Here is a 23,379-nt window from a genome sequence, read left to right on the forward strand (position 1 = left end):
TGCACTATACACTATGCACTATGCACTATACACTGTACACTATGCACTATACACTATACACTATACACTATACACTGTACACTATACACTATGCACTGTACACTATGCACTATACACTATACACTATACACTATGCACTATGCACTACACACTGTACACTATGCACTATACACTATACACTGTACACTATACACTATACACTATGCACTATGCACTATACACTATGCACTATACACTATACCCTATACACTATACACTATGCACTATGCACTATACACTATGCACTATGCACTATACACTGTACACTATGCACTATACACTATACACTATACACTATGCACTATGCACTATACACTATACACTATACACTGTACACTATACACTATACACTATACACTATGCACTATACACTGTACACTATACACTATACACTATACACTATGCACTATACACTATACCCTATGCACTATACACTATGCACTATGCACTATACACTATGCACTATGCACTATACACTGTACACTATGCACTATACACTATACACTATACACTATACACTGTACACTATACACTATGCACTGTACACTATGCACTATACACTATACACTATACACTGTACACTATACACTATACACTATGCACTATGCACTATACACTATGCACTATACACTATACACTATGCACTATACACTATGCACTATGCACTATACACTATGCACTATGCACTATACACTGTACACTATGCACTATACACTATACACTATGCACTATACACTATACACTGTACACTATACACTATACACTATGCACTATGCACTATACACTATGCACTATACACTATACACTATGCACTATACACTATGCACTATGCACTATACACTATACACTATACACTATACACTGTACACTATACACTATACACTATACACTATGCACTATACACTATACACTATACACTATGCACTATGCACTATACACTATGCACTGTACACTATGCACTATACACTATACACTATACACTGTACACTATACACTATACACTATGCACTGTACACTATGCACTATACACTATACACTATACACTATACACTGTACACTATACACTATGCACTGTACACTATACACTATGCACTATACACTATACACTGTACACTATACACTACACTCTATACACTATACACTATGCACTACGCACTATACACTATGCACTATGCACTATACACTATGCACTATACACTATATACACTATACACTATACTATACACTATGCACTATGCACTATACACTATGCACTATACACTATACACTATGCACTATACTATACACTATACACTATACACTATACACTATACTATACACTATGCACTATGCACTATACACTATGCACTATACACTATACACTATACACTATACACTATACTATACACTATACACTATGCGCTATACACTATACCGTCGTCTGCCGCCTTTTCAGGCTTGAACAGGAAGTTGATTCAGAAGCCGAGCAGCCAGGACCCTCCTCTGTCACTCCACCTTTCAAATAAGTATTTAAAAAAATACAAACATTTCGTCCCAGCTGATCCACTTCCAATCCAGCTCCCAGCTGTGGCCTGGAAAAGGAGTAGAAGATGGACCAAGTGCTTGGGCCTCTGCACCCACATGGGAGACCCCAAGGAGTCTCCTGGCTTCTGGCTTCAGCCTGGCCCAGCCCTGGCTGTTGCAGCCGCATGGGGAGTGAATCAGCAGACTCTCTCTTGGTGTCTCCCTCCCTCTCTCTGTAACTCTGCCTTTCAAATAAAAAATAAATCTTTTAAAAATACATACGTGTCTGATTTTTTCTTTTTTCTTTTTTTTTTTTTTTAAGATTTACTTATTTATTTGAGAGGCAGAGTTACAGACAGAGGGAGAGACAGAGTGAGAGGCCCTCCATCCGCTGGTTCACCTCCCCAAATGGCCACAACAGCCAGAACTGGGTCTCCCGCTGAGGTGCAGGGGCCCAAGCACTTGGGCCATCTTCTGCTGCTTTCCCAGGCTATAGCAGAGAGCTGGGTGGGAAGTGGGGCAGCCAGGATTTGAACTGGAGCCCACACGGGATGCCAGTGCCACAGGCAAAGGCTTAGCCTACTAGACCTCAGCGCCAGCCCCCACGTCTGATGCTTTAAACCAGAGTCGCGTGGGTGCAATGCTGCTGCCCGGGGCATCTCCCCAGGCCACCTGCACCTCTGGCCGTGGTCTTCATCTCCGGGAGGCCAGGGACGCCAAAGGGAATGAGGCTGGAAAGACTTGCGGCACTTTGGGTCAGAGACCCTGCCCCGAGTACCCTCCCCGTACCTCCCCTCCTGCACCGGATTCCCCCACCCCCAGACACCAGGGGGAGGAGCTGAGTGCAGCATCGGGTGGCGCAGGCCCCAGGGCCACGGGGTGCTGCATTAGGGACCTGCTGAGGAATGATGAGGGTTACTTGTGCCATCCTCCTGCCCACACTCTGAGCCCAGACGTCCTGGTGTGTCCCTGGGACCTCCTGCAGCTGGCACCCCAGCTGCCCGATCCCTGTCTCCCCTGTGCCCACCTACCACGTCCTCAGTCTCACCAGGCTGCGCCCTGAGACCACTGGCTGAGCAGCCGCCGGGACGTTGTCCTCTCACAACCTCTGTGCCCCCATCCCAGCCTTCTCACAACCTCCGTGCCCCCATCCCAGCCTCCCCCAGCACCTGTCCACTTCCCTCTGTGCCCGCCAGGTCTCCCCAGCTGCCTGCTATCTCCATACCAGCCTCCCCATGCTCCCGCAGTCCTGGCCAGGAGAAAATCGTGCCAGGCCCCCTGATGGGCACGGTGGGGGAGGGCCCTGTCTTCCGAAATTCACCCCCACGCAGAAGCTCGGAGTCGGGTGGGACTTGGAAAGAGGGTAGGTAGCGCGTTAGGGTGAGGTCCTCCCGAAGCTCGGAGGACCCCAAACCCAACAGCCGAGGCCATCCTTCTCCTTGGAAGGAGAGGAGCGGACTCACGGAGACACACGTGGAGGGGGCCCCGTGCACACGGGAGCAGGGGCGGAGCTGCAAGTCGGGGATCGCGGGCACTGAGACGGGCGCCGGAGCAGGCACACGGCAGGGAAGGGGCCTCCCCCGGAGCCTTCTGTGCGTGCAGGGCCTAGGGAACACCTGGATTTCCCACTCCCAGCTCCCAGAAGTGTGTGGGGCTTCTTATTTTGAAGACAACACTAACAGATCCACAGCCCCATCAACCCTGTCCTTGTGTCACTCGCACCAGCCGCATCCCAGGGCCAGGGGACGGCCGCGGATTCCCACTTCCCCAGGACCCGGCCCAGCCTCCCCCACCTGCCGTCTCCCTCGGCCCCAGCCTCCTGGGGCGGTCCCTGGATTTCCCAGGTCCTCGCCCTGCAGTCTTGTCCCTGCTCAGCAGCCCCGAGCTCTCCACGGCCGGGGGTCTTGGTGGCCGAGGGAGAGTTAAGGTCTGAGGATCAACTCCTGGAAAAAGCTCTGCTCCTCATGGTTCACAGCCCAGTGGCCCCGGCACAGCGAAGGTGAAACCCGAGAGAGAACTTGGCTCCCACCATTCACCGACTTTTCCAGAACTTTCCGTGTGCTTTCAGTTTCTGAGTATCCAGCCCAGTCCCCTCCACTTGAGAAAGTGGAGCTGAAATGCTGACCATATATGGGCTTTTTCTACATGTGGCTGTTCCAGCTCCAACTCTGAACACGACCTGTTGGGCGCCGTCCACCTGGCACCTCCACAGCCACCTCCTGGGACTTCCAGGCCGGCCCCGCGCCTCCTGGCTTCGCCTCCTCGCTGTGAAAGGCTCTTTGTGGGTCCCGGGAAGTGTCACACGAACAATGGACAGTTAATTTCACTGCTCTCCCTGGGCTGGGCTCCAACCAGGAGAGAGAGGAGGCCCGGTCTCTAGCCTCCTCGCCCGCTCGGGGAGGCAGGAAGGGCATCAGGATAAGGGTCCTGCCTTGCGCCAGGACAGACGCTCCCCGAGGACCGAGGGCCAGGCCCGTCGGGGAGCCCTGCCAGGGTGTGGAGTGAGCTCATTATGGAGGACGACTCCGCTCCACGCTCAGTGTCACTCCACCTTCTCTGCCTTCCTTGGCTCCCGGGATCCACCTTGCTCCTGGGCTTCTCCCGCCAGCCCCCAAGGAACATCAAGAGCCCGAGCTGTTCAGGCCACTCTGTCCCCGAGTTCAGGGATAAGCAGGTGACAGGTCGGAGCCAGTGACTCATCAGGAGCCTGACCCTGGGGCTCTGGACAGCTCTTGGTGTTCCCTGTTCTGGAATCCGGAAGCACACGCCATTCTGTTGGCCTGAAACAGAGGGACTTATAAGGGGATGGAGACAGTTGGCCCCTCTTGCGTTGCTGGAATCCTGGGTCCAGTTTGCCCTAAAACCCGACTTGGCCCACACCCCCGGATAGTTATCTGGTATATGTCATTCATTGCGTTTTCCTTAAATTGGGTTTGGAGACGCATGCAGCCAACATGGCCCTGCCCAGCAGACGAATGAGTGAGTGAGTGAAGAGCTAAGCCCCAGCTCGCGTCAGTGGATGTTTCTAGCCCTGCACACACACCCAGGACACAATGCTCTGCACAGAGACCGGGCAGTTGGCAGCCTGCTTCCAGAAAGCTCAGAGCCCAGGGCTCCACAGAGGCCTCCCGGTCCCTGAGATGCCCCTGGTCCTCCACCCCCTGTCCCATCAAAGTCCAAAGTCCCTCCTGGCCTTCCTGGTCAGCTGGGCTTTGTGAAGGCCCCTCTGCTTCCGAGCCTCTCTCCTGAGCCCAGATGGCAGATGGTGTGCCTTCCCAGCCCCTAGCCTGAGCTGGGAGCTCATCACCCCTCCGTAACTGCCACGCATCGTGACGGCCTGTGTATGAACCCCTGTGCAGGGGTCCTGTCCGCTGCTGCCCTCGCCCTATCCTTAGTGCCAGTGTGGAGTGAGATGCACAGGAGAGAAGCAGGGACATCTGTCAATTGGATGAACCGGTCAATGAAGCTTAAGAAGGAAAATGCAGGGGCCGGCACTGTGGCACAGCAGGTAAGGCCACCGCCTGCGATGCCGGCATCTCATATGGGCACTGGTTCCAGTCCTGGCTGCTCCTCTTCTGATCCAGCTCCCTGCTAATGCACCTGAGAAAGCAGTGGAAGATGGCCTAAGTGCTTGGACCACTGCACCCACACGGGAGACCTGGCTTCGGCCTGGCCCCGTACCAGCCATTGAGGCCATTTGGGGAGTGAACCAGTGGATGGAAGATCTCTCTCTCTCTCTCTCTCTCTAATTCTGACATTCAAATAAATAAATCAATCTTTAAAAAGAATGAAAATGCCGAAACTTAGATTCTCTGCAGTCCCTCCCAGATCTCGACCCTGGAAGGGTAGTGCTTCTCTTTAAAAGGGCGTGTAGGAACATCTGAGCTTTGGGAACCATGCAGTCTCTTTCATCACTACTCAACTGTGCTATCTCTGTACTGTATGCAGAAGTAGCCGTAAGCAGTGCATAAATGCATGGGATGGCTGTGTTCCCAGGGTTTATTTAGGAAAACAGGTGGTGTGCTGCAGGGACCCGTCCTAGACTTGAACGGGGGCTGTCAAGTGGGGGACGGGGAGGTGAGGACGACACTGGAAGGCTCCAGTGTCCACTGGGAGGACAGCTGACCACGTCCTCGGGCTCTGTCCTGGCTGCCCCTCTGCTGGCAGGGAGCCAGGGAGGCACCCGTGGGGCCACTCTGTCCACCTGGTCTGAGCCTGGGGAAGGGAGTGCCTGAGCCCAGGGTCCCTGGTGTGAGGCTCTGGCCAAGGCACAGGACCAACTCCTGGAGCCAGGGAATTCGTGCCTACAATGGAGCCCATTGATGGAGAACAAGAGCCGTGTTGAAGCTGGTGCGTTTCTTGTCGCCGTTCGCCAAGGGGATGTGGTGAGCTGGGCTTCCTCCACATCCTGACGTTGCTGGAAATCTGGCGCAGAGGGGCCTTCCTGTCCTCCAGAGAGCCCCCAGCCCCGCGCCCGGCTCAGAGTGCCCCCGTCAGGAGAGCGCGCCAGCCCTCGTTCTGCTGGGCGGTGCGGGGAGCGCTCCAACTCTAAGAGGCACCGCGGGCTCCTCTGGCTGAGTGAGGCTGCTGGGGGGCTACCCCCTGCTCGGCCTCCCTGGGACAAAGCTACCTAAGGGAGAGAGGAGGGTTGTTTGTTTAACAATTCCCTGGAATGGCTATGCAGTGCAGCTGTGTGCACGTTTGGCTCGGAGTTGAGCAAAGGGACTTTGTCATGAAGGCAGCCTTTGTCCTCCTACAGGTACCTGCAGCCCCAAATACACCTGCCCTGAGGGAGCGCACGGGGGAAGGGAGGCGGCCGACTCCAGAGACCTTAGCACTGGTTCACTCCTCGCCACACTCACCGCGGCGGTAACAGAGGTGCACGGAGGATGCCCTCACGTCTCCTGGGGCAAGACCAAGGGCAAAGGCGGGAAGCCCCAAGAGAAGTGGCAGGCACCATCCCATAGCCAGGGCACAGCCGCAGTGTCCGGGGCGCCCCTCACCGTGGCAGGGCCTTGGCTGTGCCGCGCTGAAAGTTTGGGCAAGCGCTGTGTTCACCCAGAGCCTCCTGACCCCTGCTTGTATGGAGAAGGAAGTCAACACCAGTGTGTGTGTGTGTGTGTGTGTGTGTGTGTGTGTGTTGGGGGGGGGGCTTCTGGAAAAATCTGGGAAAGCACCTGGCACCTGCAGGACGTCCAAGGCGCGGGGCCTCCAGTGTTCCAGGGCCTTCAGTTGTATTGGCTTCTCTGGGTCAGTTTGACTCTCCCCCTGAGGCTGGGACACCGCCACCCTGGGTCCAGCTCCACATCATGACCACAGATGGCAGTGGACAAATCACAGGGAAGGGCTCTGATTGGCTGAGCCTGGACAGAGGAGGGACGACAGCAGCCAGTCCCTGTGACCCGAAGCAGAGCTCAGCTCCCACAGGCACGGAAACTCAGGGCAACCCGTGTCCGTGCCACACTCCCGTGTGGGCCCCTCAGGGGCAGGCGCTGCCCGGCAGCCAGGGGCCGAGCGGACATCCTCGGAGACTGACAGGGAAAGCCCAGGGCAGCACCGCCACGTGGCCACGGTAAACAGTCCAAGTGACAGCAGCCACTGAGCAGGGACGGGCGCTGTGGAGCTGGGCTGCGAACCCCGAGCAAGCTGAGCTCGGAGGAGCCATCCCGTCCGGAGGGCGCTCACCTCTGTCAACCATGTGCGAAAAAGAAAGAAAACGGAACACGCTCCGGAATGCTTCAGATAGGATGGATTCAGCCCTGGCATCTTTCAGATCCATGAGATGATACACATCTTTTTTTTTTTTTTTTTTTTTTTGAGAGGCAGAGAGACAGAGACAGACCACACTCTCATCTGCAGGTTAACTGCCCAAATGCCCAAACAGCCCGGGCTGGGCCAGGTTGAGGCCTGGTTGCCACACAGGGAGCAGGAACCCATCGGCTGAGCCGTTACCGCTGCCGCCCAGGGCCCGCGTGGGCAGGAAGCTGGAGGCAGGAGCCAGAGCAGGTGTGGATTCCAGACAGCCCAGCTTCCCCACTTCCGATCCAGCTCCCTGCTAATGCACCTGGGAGTGCAGTGGAAGATGGCCCAAGTGCTTGGCCCCTGCACCCACATGGGAGACCCGGAAGAAGCTCCTGGCTCCTGGCTTCAGATCAGCGCAGCTCCAGACATTGAGGCCAATTGGGGAGTGAACCAGCGGGTGGAAGACCTCTCTCTCTTTATCTCTCTCTCTCTGAAACTCTGCCTCTCAAGTAAATAAATAAACAAATCTCTTTTTAAATTGCATGTGTGAATTTTGGGGGTTTTTCAATAAAATAATCTTTTTAAAATGTTGACTTACTTATTTTTATTTGGAAGAGACAGACAGACAGAGCTCTCCACATGCAGGTTCATGCCCACAGCAGGAGTTTAGAATCCAACATGGGTTTATCACATGTGACAGGGACCCAAGTGCCTGAGCCAGCGCCTGCTGCCTCCTAGGGAGTGCGTTAGCAGAAAGTTGGAGATAGAACGGGAAGCAGAACGTGGACTTGAACCCAGGTACTCCACGGTGGGATGCAAGTGTCCCAGGTAGCGTCTTCACCACCATACCAAATGCCCGTGCCGTAAACCTATCTTTTATTTCCATTTTTGTACACTTTTGGAAGCACCCTGTGTGTGTGTATGGTGGGAGATGCACACTAGCTTTTCGTTCGATTTCTGAAGTCCTCTCAGATGTTACGGATATTGGTGCTGTGCTGGCCACATCACTCCGGATTCCACTGTGCTGACCACGTCACACCGGATTCCACTGCGCTGGCCACGTCACTCCGGATTCCACTGTGCTGGCCACGTCACTCCGAATTCCACTGCGCTGGCCACGTCACACCGGATTCCACTGCGCTGGCCACGTCACTCCGGATTCCACACGTCTGTCCAGGGGTCTCAGTGACGTGCAGAGATGAGCACAGGAGGCCGTAGGAGCAGAGAGACGACGGCCCTGGTGCTGTGTGCGTCTGCACAGGTCGGGAGAGCCAGCGCGTGGTGCTGACGCAGCCGTGCGTCTGCAAGAGTGAGGGGAGGAAGAGGAAGTCCCAGCACACGGATTCTCCGAGCAGAGAGTCACGGCAGGAAGGACGGTGCGTGCGGGCAGGCGGTTGCAAGCGTGGGAAATAGCAGCGCCTGCTGCAGGTGCTGGGGACACGCCGGCGGAGATGACAGAGGAGCTGGCTTGCTCTCCCGGGCGCAGCAGGAAGCTGGGCGAGGGGTTTGGAGCAAACGCTACAGCAGACAGCAGGGGTCAAGGTGAGAGCTGGGAACCACACAGGTGCAGCAGGAAGTGCCGGTGGCCCAGGCAGACAGGACACGGGCACTTCAAAACCGTGTGTAGGGGCCGGCCCTGTGACAAGTGAGGAAGGCTGCTGCCTGTGATGTTAGTGTCCCTTACGGGCACCGGTTCAAGTCCCCGCTGCTCCACGTCTGATCCAGCTCCCTGCTAATGTGCCTGGGAAAGCAGTAGAGGATGACCCAACTCTTTGGACCCTTGCACCCATGTGGGAGACCTGGAAGAAGTTCCTGGATCCTGGCTCTGGCCTGGCCCAGCCCTGGCCATTGCGCCCATTTGGGGAGTGCACTCAAATGGTGGGGGCCCAGCACTGCCAGGGAGGAGGGTTTGTTCCAAGTCTCAGCTGGGGCAGTTGCACTCCCTCATCTTCCCCCAGCGCTGTGGGCAGCCTGGTGTCCACCATGCACATCCCAAGAAAAGGCCAGCGTAGGTTTTTTTTTTTGAAAGTCAGAACCAGAGGAACTTGTGTTCGAGGCTAGCCCAGGCTGACTGGTGCTGCCGTCTGAACGCAGGGCGTTGCAGGACTTCTGTGCACCGAGCAGCGGCGTGCCCCGCGCCCGCCCATCCCTGCCTCCAGGATGCTGGCAGCCAGGGCCCCACCCTGAAAGGTTTTCATCTCGCAAGGCACCAGATGAAACACAGGACTTGCAGGAACCGTCACACTGGAAGCCAGCAGCAGAGACCTCCTCAGGACAGGCGCAGCCCAAATCTTGTCTCGGGAACCGCGCTGGGGGTGTCGGGGCTAGTCCATCCCCAGTGCGCTGCTGCTCTGATCCCTCCCGCTGCCACAGGAAGGCCATGGCCCGGGAGCACCACACCAGCAATCTCGTCTCACCTTTAACCGTGGGGAGACAGCCCGGACCACCCGGCAGAAAACACAGGGGGGGCAGGGGCGACGGGAAGAAGAGCCTCAGAGAACGGGGAGAGGCCAGTGCTGCCCGGGGCGCCGTCTGGCCTCCTGCGGGCTCCCAGTTGTCCCTCAGACGGATGCCCTGCCCTGCCCACCTCTGGGGCCTAGGGTACAGGCCTCTATCTGCCCAGGGGACCCTAGGGTTCAGATGCTGTGGAAGTGTTTCCTTCCCTTGCAACCAAAGGGTTCTTCTGTCCTCGAAAATAAATAAATAAAATAATAGCCCCTTCCCGGAATGCACTCTCCCTGGCAGCCCTGGGAGGGGGAGACGGAGGGGGAGGGGGAGGGGGAGGGGAGGCGGAGGGGTAGGACTCCCCTGGGGCAGCCATCGACCCAGAGGCTCTGCCAAGTGACCCTGGCAGCTGCAGCCTCCTCCTGCCCCCAGGAGCCAGGTCCTGCCCGGAGGCTGCCTCAGAGCTGGCCCGAGGCCTGGCTGCCCTCTCAGCTGGCAGTGGACAGAGCCAGTCAGCTCTGCTACATAGGCGAGCGCCAGGAGCCCGTGCCTGACTTGTGCTCCTCGCCAATGCCCTCGCTCCAGGCTTGCCTGAGCCAGGCAGGGTTCACCCTCTTTGCATCTCGTCCTCCGCGCCCACATCCAGAAATTCAGGGAGCAGCGGCAGCTGTGATGAATAAACCCCTCTTCCACCCACTGCGGAGCAGTCCTGACAGCCCCTCGTCCACCCCCCCGTCCTGACAGCCCCTCGTCCACCCCCCGAGTCCTGACAGCCCCTCGTCCACACCCCCAGTCCTGACAGCCCCTCGTCCCTCGTCCACCCCCCCGTCCTGACAGCCCCTCGTCCACCCCCCAGTCCTGACAGCCCCTCGTCCACCCCCCCAGTCCTGACAGCCCCTTGTCCACCCCCCCGTCCTGACAGCCCCTCGTCCACTCCCCCAGTCCTGACAGCCCCTCGTCCACCGCCCGCCACCGTCCTGACAGCCCCTCATCCACCCCCCCCAATCCTGACAGCCCCTCATCCACCCCCCCGTCCTGACAGCCCCCCGTCCACCCCTCCGTCCTGACAGCCCCCCGTCCACCCCCCCAGTCCTGAGCAGTCCCCTGTCCACCCACCCCCACATCAGGAACTCCCCCTCTGCTTGCGCGGCCGAGGACTTCTTTTCTTTTTTCTTATTTCTTTTCTTTCCGTAATTGGTCTACACTTATTTCTTAAGTCCCAATTTTTTTTTTTAAGATTAGTTATTTGAAAGTCAGAACTACAAAGAGAGAGAGAGACAGAGATCTTCCATCTGCTGATTCACTCCCCAGATGGTGGCAACAGCTAGCGCTGGACCAGGCCATAGCCAGGAGCCAGGAGCCTCTTCCGGGTCTCCCACATGCGTGCAGGGGCCCAGGCTCTTGGGCCATCATCCACTGCTCTCCCAGGCCATCAGCAGGAAACTGGATGGGAAGTAGAGCAGCCGGAACGTGCAGCGGCGCCTACGTGGGATGCCAGCGTCCCAGACTGCAGCTTTCCCTACTATGCTGAGTCACCAACCCCAGTCCCAATTATTTTTACTGATGATTTCATTATTGGATCCAAAAGAAGGGTGAGGTCATTTGGTAGCACGAACATCTGAAACAGAGACTTGGGGACAGGGCAATCAACTAATTCATCATGGGCTCCAGGATATGTCTGAGAGTGGAAACAGGCACTTTTACCAGTGCTGGGAAGCCAGAAGCAAACAGGCTCAGATAAAGTCACCCTGGCCTTGTTTTTCCCCGACAAGGGCGGAAATCAAGTCCTACCGTGAGTAGCTGCACCTGGGGGAGGAGTTCTGTAAGCTCGCCCAACAATAAGCAGGTTTCCATTTTCTTTTTTTTTTTAAGATTTATTTGTTTGAAAGGCAGAGTGAGAGAGAGAGAGAAGTCTTTCATCCATTAATTCACTCCTCAGGCAGCCACAACAGCCAGGATGGGGCCAGGCCACACCCAGGAGCCCAGAACTCCGTCCTGGTCTCCCATATGGGAGGCAAGGATCCAAGCACTTGGCCACCACCTGCCACCTCCCAGGTGCCTTAGCAGGAAGCTGGATGGGAGACAGAGCCGCTGGACCCCCAACCTGCCCCAACACCCACCCCCAGTTTTCAATCTGGACTTAGCTGGGGCAGGAGCTGGCAACCCACAAAGCCCAGAAGCAGCCTGGGTTTGTAAATAAAGTTTTATCGGAACACAGCCACGCCCACTCGTCACATTGGGTCCGCGACTGCTCTGACCTAGGCAGAGGTGAGCAGCGGCACTGGGGACAGCCTGTCTTCCCACCAAGGGTGTTCACCGCCTGACCCTGTACGGTAGAAGTTTGCCGACCTCCAGCGTGGGCAGGCAGAGGGCCGTGTCCCTCTCCTGGTGTCCGGCTCCCGAGAGGCTCTGATCTGACCGCCTTGGGGGACAGCCTGGGAGCTGGCAGTGCCTGGGCAGATTCTAACCAGAGGCCTGCACTGAGAGCCCAGCATCAAAGCTGACAGGGGCTCCGTCTCCAGAGCTGCCCCGAGCCCTTCGTCCCCCCCACAGCAGGAAAACCTCAGTGGTCACCATGGTTTCAGACCTGGGGTGACCACGAGGGTCTGCTTTTGCTACATTTTCAAACTGGTTTTGAGATTTGCTTTCAAATGGAACTGGTGCGCTGGTGCTGGGATACAGCGCGCTGAGTCACTGCCTGGAAAGCCGGTATCCCATGTGGGTGTCAGTCCTGGTCCCTGCTGTTCCACTCCCAATCTAGTTCCCTGCTGGTGCTCCTGAGAGGGTACTGGAAAATGGCCCAGGGCTGGTGTTGTGGCGTAGCGGGTAAAGCTTGCCACCTGCAGTGCCAGCATCCCATATGGGTGCCGGTTCGAGTCCTGGCTGCCCCACTTCTGATCCAGCTCTCTGCTATGGCCTGGGAAAGCAGTAGAAGATGGCCCAGGTCCTTGGGCCCCTGCACCCATGTGGGGAACCTGGAAGAAGCTCGGGGCTCCTGGCTTCAGATCGGTGCAGCTCTGGTCATTGCAGCCAATTAGAGAATGAACCATCAGATGGAAGACCTCTCTCTCTCTCTCTCTGACTCTCCTCTCTCTCTGTAACTCTGCTTTCAAATAAATAAATAAATCTTTAAAAAGCTAGATGTTACTTTAAAAAATAATAAATAAAAAATAAAAATAAATAAGTAAATGAAATGGAATCTGTAGCAGGCATCTGACACAGCAGTTTAGGTGCTGCTGTGGGGGCCCACATCCCACAGTAGCGTGCCAGGTTCGAGTCCGGCCTCTGCCTCTGATCCAGCAGGAGACAGCAGGTGGTGGCCCAAATCCTTGGGTCCCTACCACACATGTAGGAGACCAAGATGGAGTTCTGGGCTCCTGGCTTCAGCCTACCCAATGTCTACTGTTGCAGGCATTTGAGGAGTGACCCAGTGTATGGACAATCTTTCTCTCTCTCTCTCCCCCATTCAAATTAAAAAATGAACGGGGAAAAAAAAGTATAGACTCAAAGTCTTGGACTGCGGTTCTCGCCTCGTGGACTGGACCCTCCCTCCTTGGTGCAGGTGAGGGGGCCGAGGCTCAGCGGGGTCGGGCGTCCTCCAGTCTCAGGGGACCTTAATGGAGCCCACCTGACTCCATGCTGCACTTGATCTCTGGGGAGGGAGGATTCTCCCTCCATCATCTTCCTGAAGGGCAAGGAAGGTCAGAGTGGATGGCACTGGTGGCGTCCAGCGACAGGGCAGAGCTGCTGCGTGGAGAGCAGAGGAGGCCTTGCTGGGCGCCTGCTGCCCTTGGGGGGACACCCTGGGGAGCAGTGGGCAGCAGGCAAGGAGAGGCCCCGGGCGCTGCTGACCTCACAGCGAGGTCGGGAAGGCCATCCGGGGACGGGGCAGGGTGTCTGAGCTGAGACCTGGAGGTCAAGGGTAGGCCATCTGTCTCAAGTGTGTGGAAGAGAATTCCAGGCAGGGGGAAAAAAACCCACACGAGGACCCAGCTCAAACGGCCACCTGGGGACCTGCAGGCGCCCACAGCGCCAGAGCCGGAGTTCAGGGAGGAGCTTGAGGGTGGAGTGGGAGAGGGCAGGTAGGCAGGGGTTTAAATCAGCCTGGTGAGTCAAGATTCCAGGAAAACCAGTGGCTCTGCTGCCAGAGTTTTAGGCAGCCCTGCATTCCAGGGCGACCCACAGCTTCCTCTAGAGCCAGGCTACCCGACTCTGCGGAGGAGGAGGCGGGAGCTGTACAGCTGGGCTGCTTTAGGTGAGAAGTCGGACCTCAGGTGGCCCAGGATGTGGTGAGCGCCCAGGACGATGAACCAAAGGCTGGGGCTCGGGGCTCCCAGCCCACTCCTGCCTCCTGTCTGCAAACATTTGGATCCAAGATTTATGCGCAAGAAGCGTAGTGGGAATGCCCCCAGGGACCACACCTGCAAGGGAGGGTGGCACCTGGGCCCTGGGAGAAGCTGGTCTCTGCTGAGGTCCCAACCTCTCCCCGGGGGAGCTCTGAGCTGGGTAGGCCTTCCAGAGTCGTCCCAAATCAAGGCAAGAACCGTGTCTGCCAGTCAGCGGTACAAGCTGCTCCACCCCCCACCCAGGGGACACAGCATCAGATAAGGCAGCTCCCTGAGGCTGAGGGCCATCCCTGGGGAGGAGCTGCCAGCACTCCCAGCAGCTGGCTGTAACAGGGTGCCGGGTCCTAGAGGCCACGGGGCTGAAACCACAGCATCCTTCCCAGCTGCTGGGTGACCTCCAGCCCCCTGCCTAACCTCTCTGAGCTGCTTGTGCCCAACCTGGAGTTAGTAGGCCACTGGGAGGACCGGACATATTATACGCAGAGCACCTGGCTCCAGTCCGAGAGACACAGCAAATGTTTGTACTGCTGAAATGATGGGTGAACATCTTGCTCCATCATCCATGTGAGTCTGAGAGCTCCCTCCGGTGGGGCCATCACAGGCCCAGGGGGTCTGTCGGCAGTCACCGCGGGGAGTCGCTCCCGGGGCCTTCCAAGTTCCCTTATCTTGAAAGTGAGGATCCCAGCACCCGTGCTGCCTCCTCCTAGGCTGTGTCCGCCTCGGAGTGTTGGGAAACCCTGGAGATCACAAGATGAGGAGGCCACAGCTCTGAAAGGGAAACGATGTCATCAGCCTCCGCAGGTGGGGTGGGTGTGGCCGCAGGTGGCCAGGTGAGAAGCCTGTGGGGCTGAGTGCAGCCCTGCCCCCACGTAAGCACACACGTTTGCACATGCTCCCTCACACGTGCATGCCCCTGCCTGCGTGCACTCTCCAGCGTGCACCCCCCACGTACTGCGCCTGCTGCTGCTCCCCACCCCCACTCCGGCTGCCAGCAAGACAAAGCGAGGAGTGGAGTTGTCTGCAGTGCACCTGAGGCCCCGCTGCCTTCCCAGCCCGTGACCCCGTTGTGGAGGGCCCAGGAACGGGCTTGCCAAGAAGCGGCTCGGGCCGGGGCCATGTGTGCGGGGCAGGCTGGCAGGCCATCTGCAGGCTCTGTGGGCCGCCAGGCCGGGCAAAGGCCATGTGCCAGGCTGGGTCCTGGCCAGTGTAGACGGGTTGCTGGGGAGGCAGGGCTTGTCTGGAAAGCAGAGGAGAAGCCCGGCAGGCTCAGCCTCCCTGCGGTGCTTTGCCTGGGTGTGGGGGGAGGGACTCTGAGCCACCCTGGAGCACTGCAGCCCTGGGGGCACCCGTGCTCCTGGGTCCTCGCCAGACTCAGAAAAGGGCGTTGGTCAGAGACCTTGCCGGTTCGCCTAGCATCGTGTCCGGCCCCCAGCCCCTGCCCCTCCCCGGCCCTCCTGCCTGCCCAGGGGTTCTACTCTGGAAGCTTGGACCTGGGCCTGTGGGCTGGACCTGGCGAACCTCAACACCCATGGCCAAGTACACAGTGACTGTCACATGACCCTCCTGGGCCAATCAGAATCCTTCCTTCAGAGACAGGCGCCACTGTCCCCTTCCTCTAGATGCTAAAGCTGCTCAGGGCCCCGCCCCCTCTCCCCACCACCTGCAAAGAAACCCTCTGGGTGGGAGGGGCTGGCGCTCAGAGAAGCAGGAGGAGCCAGCTAGAGAAACGAATCCCTTGAATTTTAAGACAAACAATTCATTCTGTAAGTTTTTTTATTTGGAGACAGAGACACAGAGAAGGCTCCCACCCGCCGGCCCACTCCCAGGATGCCTGTAACAGCTGCGGAGCAAACCTGCGGGCTGGGAGCTCAGTCCAGGGTGGCAGGGACCCGATTACTTGGGTCGCCGTCTCCTGCTCCTCTCCAGGTGCGCGTTAGCAGGAAGCTGGAATCAGGAGCTGGAGCCAGGAATTGACCCCGGACACGCCAATGTGGGGCCAGGGGTCTGAACTGCTAGGCCAAGCGCCTGCCCCGATCCACTGTTCTGACAGCTGTGATGGGTGCTTCCGTGATGGGCTAAGGGATGCCCAGGTGGCGGTGGACCGTGATTTCTAGATGTGTGGAAGAGGGAGTTTCTGGAAAAGACAGCCTTCGAAGCAGCAGACTGGGTGAAATCTCACCTCGGTCCAGTCCGTTGAGGACTGAGATAGAATAAAATGGTGGAGCGGAAGATGACCCAAGTGCTTGGGCCCCTGCACCCGCATGGGAGGCCCGGAAGAAGCTGCTGGCTCCTGGCTTCAGCCTGGCCCAGTCCCGGCCACTGCAGCCATTTGGGGAGTGAACCAGCAGACGATCTCTCTCTCTCTCTCTCTCTCTCTCTCTCTCTCTCTCTCTCTCTCCCTCTCTGTGTCTGTAACTCTGCCTCTCAAATCAATAAATAAAATCTTTAAAAATAATAATAATAAATTGGTGGAGCGAAGACAAGCTCTCGCTCCCATGGACCAGACATGGCACATTTTATGCCCCTAATACAGCATGCTTGAAGCCATGGGCAGGACTGAAGGGCAGGCCCGAATGACCAGGGAATGCCCAGGGCGGGGTATGCACCTGCTCACTTCCCAGGACGACAGCATGCGGCAGCCGGGATGCAGCACGTCTTCCTTGTAGGGAAGAAGTCCCAGGTCCGAGCAGTCATGGCTGTGGCCTGGCCAGACAGGAGCCTGCCCCTCTGCAGACCAGCGGGAGGAAGCACCCAGGCTCCGCGCCCAAGTGCATCGCCCTCCAGCCGAGGCATGCAGGTGCCTCTCCCCACCCTCCCCACGACCCTTGGTGAAGACAGAAGCGAGCGCCCACGCGGCCTGTGCGGACCCAGGCAAAGCACTGCCCAGCCACGTGTCCTTGGGTGGAAACAGGGCTCCAGTCCACAACCCGCCACTGAGGCGTGGGGCACCCGAGAGGCACAGCCCTGGTGGTGCTGGGAGCTTCCTGTCTGGTGCCGGGGGCAGCAGCCAGGCTGGCAGGGTTGCAGCCATCTCCGCCATCCCCCTCTCCACCCTCCTCCCCCCGCCCCCCCCCGTGTCGCTCCCCCCCACCCCCAGGCAGGAAGTGCATCTTCTCCCCAGGGCCAATGGTCACACTCAGAATACCTGGCGTGCCTTCCAGTCCCATTCATCAGGAAACCTGAAAGGGGACATTTTCAGCCTTCGGTCACGTCTGTGACCATTTTTGGAAGCCTGTGAGGATCCCAGGAAAGCAGCCAGGTTTGACTCTGATAACCAACCCGCTTCTGTCTTCACTAATCGCCTCCTGTGCTCCCAGGGAACACATCCCGGTGAGGTGAGAAGCCAGCCCCGCAGCCACCTCCCGGCCATCCCCTCGGTAAGGGAAAGAAGCCTTCGGCACCGGAAGCCCCCGGGCACAGCCTTCTGGGAAGGAGCGGGCGGGGTGGGTGAGCCAGCGGGCAAGGCACGGAGACCACCGCCCTCCTCCTGCTGCCTCAGTCCCAGGGCCGAGCAGTCCCACACGTGCACACACGGTGAGCTCATGGCCCAGACCTTCTTTGCTTCCTGGCTGCATCAACTGGGCTAAGAGGAGCAACAGAAAGAAGGGAGGGGAGGGGGAGGGGAGGGAGGGAGAGAGGAAAGGAAAGAAAGAAAGAAAAAGAAAGGAAGGAAGGAAGGAGGGAGGGAAGGCAGGCTGCTTGCAACACTGGCATCCCCTATGGGCGCCGGTTCAGGTCCCGGCTGCTCCACTTCTGATCCAGCTCCCTGCTAACGTGCATGGGAAAGCAGTGGAGGATTCCTCAGATGCTTGGGCCCTGCACCCACGTGGGAGCTCCGGAAGGGAGTTCTTGGCTCCTGGCTCTGGCCTGGCCAGTCCTGGCTGTTTAGAGCATTCGGGTAGTATATCGGCTGATAGAAGGTCAATCTCTCTCTCTCTCTCTCTGCCTTTCAAATAAATAAGAATTATAAATAAACTATTTAAATTGTGGCAGCGGGTTAAAGCCCTGGCCTGAAGCGCTGGCATCCCACGTGGGCGCCGGTTCTGGTCCCGGTTCCTCCTCTTCCAGTCCAGCTTCTGCTGTGGCCTAGGAGGGCAGTGGAGGATGGCCCAGGTCCTTGGGCACCCGCATGGGAGACCAGGAGGAAGCTCCTGGCTCCTGGCTTCGGATCAGCCCAGCTCCAGCCATTGCGGCCTTCTGGAGAGTGAACCAGTGGATGGAAGACCTCTCTCCCTGTCTCTACCTCTCACTGTAACTCTTTCAAATAAATAAAATAAATCTTTTTAAAAAATAAGGCGTGCACTTTCTCTGGAGTTCTGGGGCTTCCTACCTTCCCCTGTGAGCCCCAGCCCTACCCGCAAGCACAGAGCACCCCTGCCTCCTGCCAAGGGCAGCTATCACCTCTGAGCCCTGCCGGGGCCAGCAGGGCAGGGGGCGGGGCTCAGGCAGACTCAAGGCCACTTCCACTACAGCTGCCCCCACCCACATCCCCACAGACCCCAGCTCCAAACCAGGATCCCTCACTCACAAGCTCCACAAAAACAGCTTTAGCCTCAGGCCTCCTCCCTCTTCTTGCCTGGGCCAGTGCCTGCTGCCCCCTCAGCCCCTGCGCAAATGCTGTTCCCCTGCCTGCCCCACACCCTTCCAGCAGGTCTCTGTCCTCCTCCAAACGTCCACCCGCAGGCACCCCCTCCAGGCACCAGGCTGGGGCCACAGCCCCCAGCCCCCATCAGGTTCTCCCACCTCCTTCAGAGGACCCCGGGTGGGGGACTGGTAGCTCTTTAAGGAGCAGGGCTGATTTTCATTTCTGCTGCAAATGAATCCACCCCAACCCCGGTGGCACCTGCCAGTCTGGGCGGAGCTATAGGGCTGTGCCCGCCCCCATGCTGCATCCCTGGACAGGGGTGCAGGTGCAGTCGATCCCAGCTCCCACTCCCATTAGACGGCCCCCTCAGTGAACTGGGCACTTGATGGTGTCCCCCCCTCCCCCGCCGCCACCTTGTAGAGAATGAGGAGGTTCCATGGTCCGTGGGGTCAAAGGGCAAAGGGTATCTGTGAGGTCAACGCACAGCAAGTGGCGCCATCCCTGATGAACAGTGGCCTTGCGGCTAGCACATGGGCTTGGGGGACTGACAAGCACCCTGGAAAGGAAGGGGCAGCTGTCAACAGGGGGGGTCAGTCTGGGTGGCCACGCCCCGGGCATGTCTTGTGAATGCGGTAGAGGCAGGGCCTTGTCACAGGACCCGGCAGACCTGGGGGGAGACGGGGCTTATGTGGAGGGAAGCCGGTCGTGCCCATGGCACTCAAAGCTCCATGCAGGCCGGCCATCGGTCTGGTTGCCCTCACGCTGGGCTTGCGCGGGGCCTGGCACAGGACGGGTGCTCCCAGAGACCTGGGAACAGAGGGAGGAGGGGAGGGGTGGAACCAAGCAGGGCATCAGAAACTGCAGGCTCCTGGTCCCCCCGCCATCGGGAAAGCAGCGGGTCAGGCTCTGGCTGGGCTCTGAAGCTGGGATTTCACCCTGCTCGGGAGGCAGGCCCATAATTTCGGCCTTCCCACCTTCCCACCTCTCTTCGGGGACCATGTCTCCCCAGGAACCGCCACTGGGCCACACACAGGCGTTCCTGGCAGCATGACGGCCCCACCCTTGGGAGCCCATCACCCTCTGCCATGGCCACACATGTGCCCCCCTCTCTGTCCAGTGCCCCTCTGGTGGGTGGCAGAGGTGAGCAGGCCCCCACAGGCCCAGGAGAAGGGGTGCTGGGTTTCATTCTCTTTCCTTAAAACAACTTTCTTGGGACCGGTGGCGCCGTGGCACGGCTGGCCACGCCACCTCTTTCTATAAGAGCAACCCACACTGCAGCCGGGTCCCGGCCCGGCTGCTCCACATCCAATCCAGCTTCCTGCCAGTGCCCCTGGGAGGCAGCAGAGGAGCCAAGTGCTTGGGTGCCTGCCACCCACGTGGGAGACCCGAATGTAGCTCCCGGCTCCCGGCTCCCGGCTCCCGGCTCCCGGCTCCTGGCTCTGGGCTCCTGGCTTTGGCCCGGCTCCGCCCAGGTTGTTGCAGCCACCTGGGGAGTAAACCAGCAGACTCTCTCTCTCTCTCCCTTCCTCTCTCTCTGTTACTCTACCTTTGAAATAAGTACATGTTTAAAAAAAAAAAAAAAAAACACCCACTTTCTTGAGGAGTAACTTACATATAAAACTCACTCATTCAAAGTGCAAAAGTCTGTGACTTCTAATAACTTGTGGAGCTGCATGATCATTGTTGCAATCTAGGGTTCAAACATTCCCACGTCCCCAGAAGTTCTCTGCAGGGTTGAGGGGTTTTGTTTTTGTTTTTTAAGATTTATTCATTTACATGAAAGGCAGAATTACAGGGAGAGACAGAGAGAGACAGAGAGCGTCCATCTGCTGGTTCACTCCCCAAATGGCCACGACCACCAGAGCTGGGCTGCCCCAAAGCTGAGAGCCAGGAGCTTCCTCTGTCTCCCATGAGGGTGCAGGGGCCCAGGGACTTGGGCCGTCTTCCGCAGTCCCCCGCCCCCAGGTGCACTAGCAGAGAGCTGGATCGGAAGTGGAGCAGCTGGGGCTCCAACCAGAACCCACGGGAGATGCTAGCGCCACAGTCGGCAGCCTTAGCCGCTGTGCCACAGCGCCGGCTCCCCCTGCGGCTCTTCTGTGCCCCAGTGCCCATGGGATGAATGAAGGGGTAGAGATGGACAGCTGAGAGCCCTAGAGAGACAGTGCCTGGTGGTGGGGGGAGACTGCTTTCTGTCTCCAAGTGAGCAAGGCAGAAAACCTCAAGACTCAAAAGAACTGGAGGCTCCAGCCCAGAGCAGGAGGCATCACTCCCTGAAAAGAACACAAACTGGGGCCAGCACTGCGGCATAGTGGGTAAAGCCACCACCTGCAGTGCCAGCTTCCCATATGGGCACCAGTTCGAGTCCTGGCTGCTCCACTTCCAATCCAGCTCTCTGCTATGGCCTGGGAAAGCAGTAGAAGATGGCCCATGTCCTTGGGCCCCTGCACCCATGTGGGAGACCTGGAAGAGACTCCTGGCTCCTGGCAGGATCAGTGCAGCTCTGGCCGCTGCAGCCAATTGGGGAGTGAACCATCGGATGGAAGACCTCTCTCTCTCTCTCTCTCTCTCTCTCTCTGCTTCTCTTTCTCTTTGTGTGTAACTCTGATTTTCAAATAAATATTTTTTAAAAAAGGACACAAACTGGCTTTGGGGCCCTTTGTTCTGACTTCTGAAGCCTCACCCAAGGGCAGCAGTGCCTGGCCCGCGGCTCCGCTCACTTGAGAGGTGGATGGTACGTGGAGGATGGACCCTGTTGTCGGCCACTCAGTAATGAAGATGCCTTTCCTGTAGAACTTAGCAGAGCCTTCGACGTGTCGTGAGGACTGTGGCCCTGCAGAGGGCAGTGGGACCGGGTGAGCGGTCTTCCAACACGGCTCTCGTGTCTCCACCTCTGCATCTCGGTCACGTGAGCACTTGTCACAAAAGACACCATGGCTGTTTCAAAATAACGCACCTGGGGCCTTGAGCAGGCTGCCACTCTTCTCGTTATTATTTGAAAAGCAAAACGACAGAGAGAGAAGAGACAAGGGGAAAGAGAGAGAGGTCTTCCATCTGCTGGTTCACTCCTCAAATAGCCACAACAGCCAGGGCTGGGCCAGGCCGAAGCCAGGAGCCAGGAACTCCCTCCAGGTCTCCCACATGGGTGGCAGGGGCCCAAAGACTTGAGCCGGCATCCAATGCCTTCCCAGGCACATTAGCAGGGATCTGGATGGGAACGGAGCAGCTGAGATTCAACCTGCACCCTGACACGGGACGCCGGCATCACTCGCTGTGCCACAACGCTGGCCCCAGGTTATCACTGTAGACAGCAGAGGATGGCGGTCTGAACCCAGAGGCGCGGGCCAGCACCCTGGATTACCCTTCCTCTGAGGAGTGGGGACCCGAGAACTAGTAAGAACTCTCTCTCTCCCTGCAAGGAGAGAGCAGCCCACTGCAGCCTCTTCTGGGAAGCCCTTGGCAGCCAGGACAATCTGCTAAAACCAAAGCTACGTGCGATGGGCCAGCATGGCTGCAGGAACGAGGCGCTGCCCCCATACTGCGCATGATGTGGAAAGAGGTTGAGACACGCCTGAAGGCAAAGGCAGACTCGCAAGAGCACAGGGCAGACGAGGCGGTGCATCCAGCTTCCACAGGACGTCTGCAGCCATCCACCTTCTGTGTCCTAAAGAGCCCTTCCCGTGCCCACTCACCCTTCCAGGTGCTCCCGACGGAACCCGGGAGGCAGCCGGACACCCTAACCAGCAAACCCTCCTGGTTCTGCCTTCAACATGCATCGCGCCTCTGACGGACACCACGCCTCCCTGCTCCCAGGCTGGTACGCTTGTGTGTGTTTCCATAACGAGCTGCCAGAAACTTGGTGGCTTAAATACAGAACTTTCTCCCCAGCGTTCTGGAGGGCAGAGGTGTGAAATGGAGGCACTGGCTGAGCCACGCTCCCGCTGCCCCTCTGCAGGCTCTGGGGCAGAGTCCGTGCTGGCTGCCAGGGTCCCTCCTGGTGCTGGCATCACTCAGTCTCTGGCTCTCCCCATGCAGAGAGAACAGCAGCCTGTCCTAGAACAGGTCTCATACAGCTTTGCAGAGGTGAGGATGTGGGAGCAGCGAATCCCACCAGGGTGGGGGTGGAGCTGATGCTTGTGGTTGGGCCCTTTGGCCACCTGACTTCTAGGGAGCCAGGCTGGGCTTAGGATTGAAGCTTATTGTACAAGATGGTGACGGGGCCAGAGCCTAAGACGGTGTCTGGGCCTTGAGATGGTGCCCCAGATAAGACGGTGCCATTTTACTAACATTCCCCCCTTTTGTTTTTTATAAAGCAAGTGTTGTATGGGATTACGTCGGCCCCAAAAGTCCAGGGGGCGGCGGGATGGTGCTCTGTCTTCTAGAGCTGCTTCTTCTTCCTCTGGTTTCTGTTACAGCAGAGCAGAGGAAGCCTTTAAGAGGACGCAGGTCGAGGGGTGCTTGGTCCCTTCTCTGACTCTCGTGGCCTCGACTAGAAGTCTGTAGTCACAGGCAGGCCTGAGAGCGGTTTTCCTGTGAGGTAGGATCGACAATGCCCATGAGGAAGCTATGTCCTCACTTCAAAACTTCCTCTCCCTTCGTTTGGTCTGAAAGGGAGGTGCTGCCTGTTCACTGTGCCCACAGTGAAGTAAATCTGGCTGCGAAATCATAATGTAAGCTCTCGTTTGGGCTATGCTATTATTACAGAAGAAGGGTAGCCACCCC

This window comes from Oryctolagus cuniculus, chromosome 11, assembly GCF_051225735.1.
Source record: "Oryctolagus cuniculus isolate XC-2025 breed Fujian yellow rabbit chromosome 11, ASM5122573v1, whole genome shotgun sequence".
Lineage (NCBI taxonomy): Eukaryota > Metazoa > Chordata > Mammalia > Lagomorpha > Leporidae > Oryctolagus > Oryctolagus cuniculus.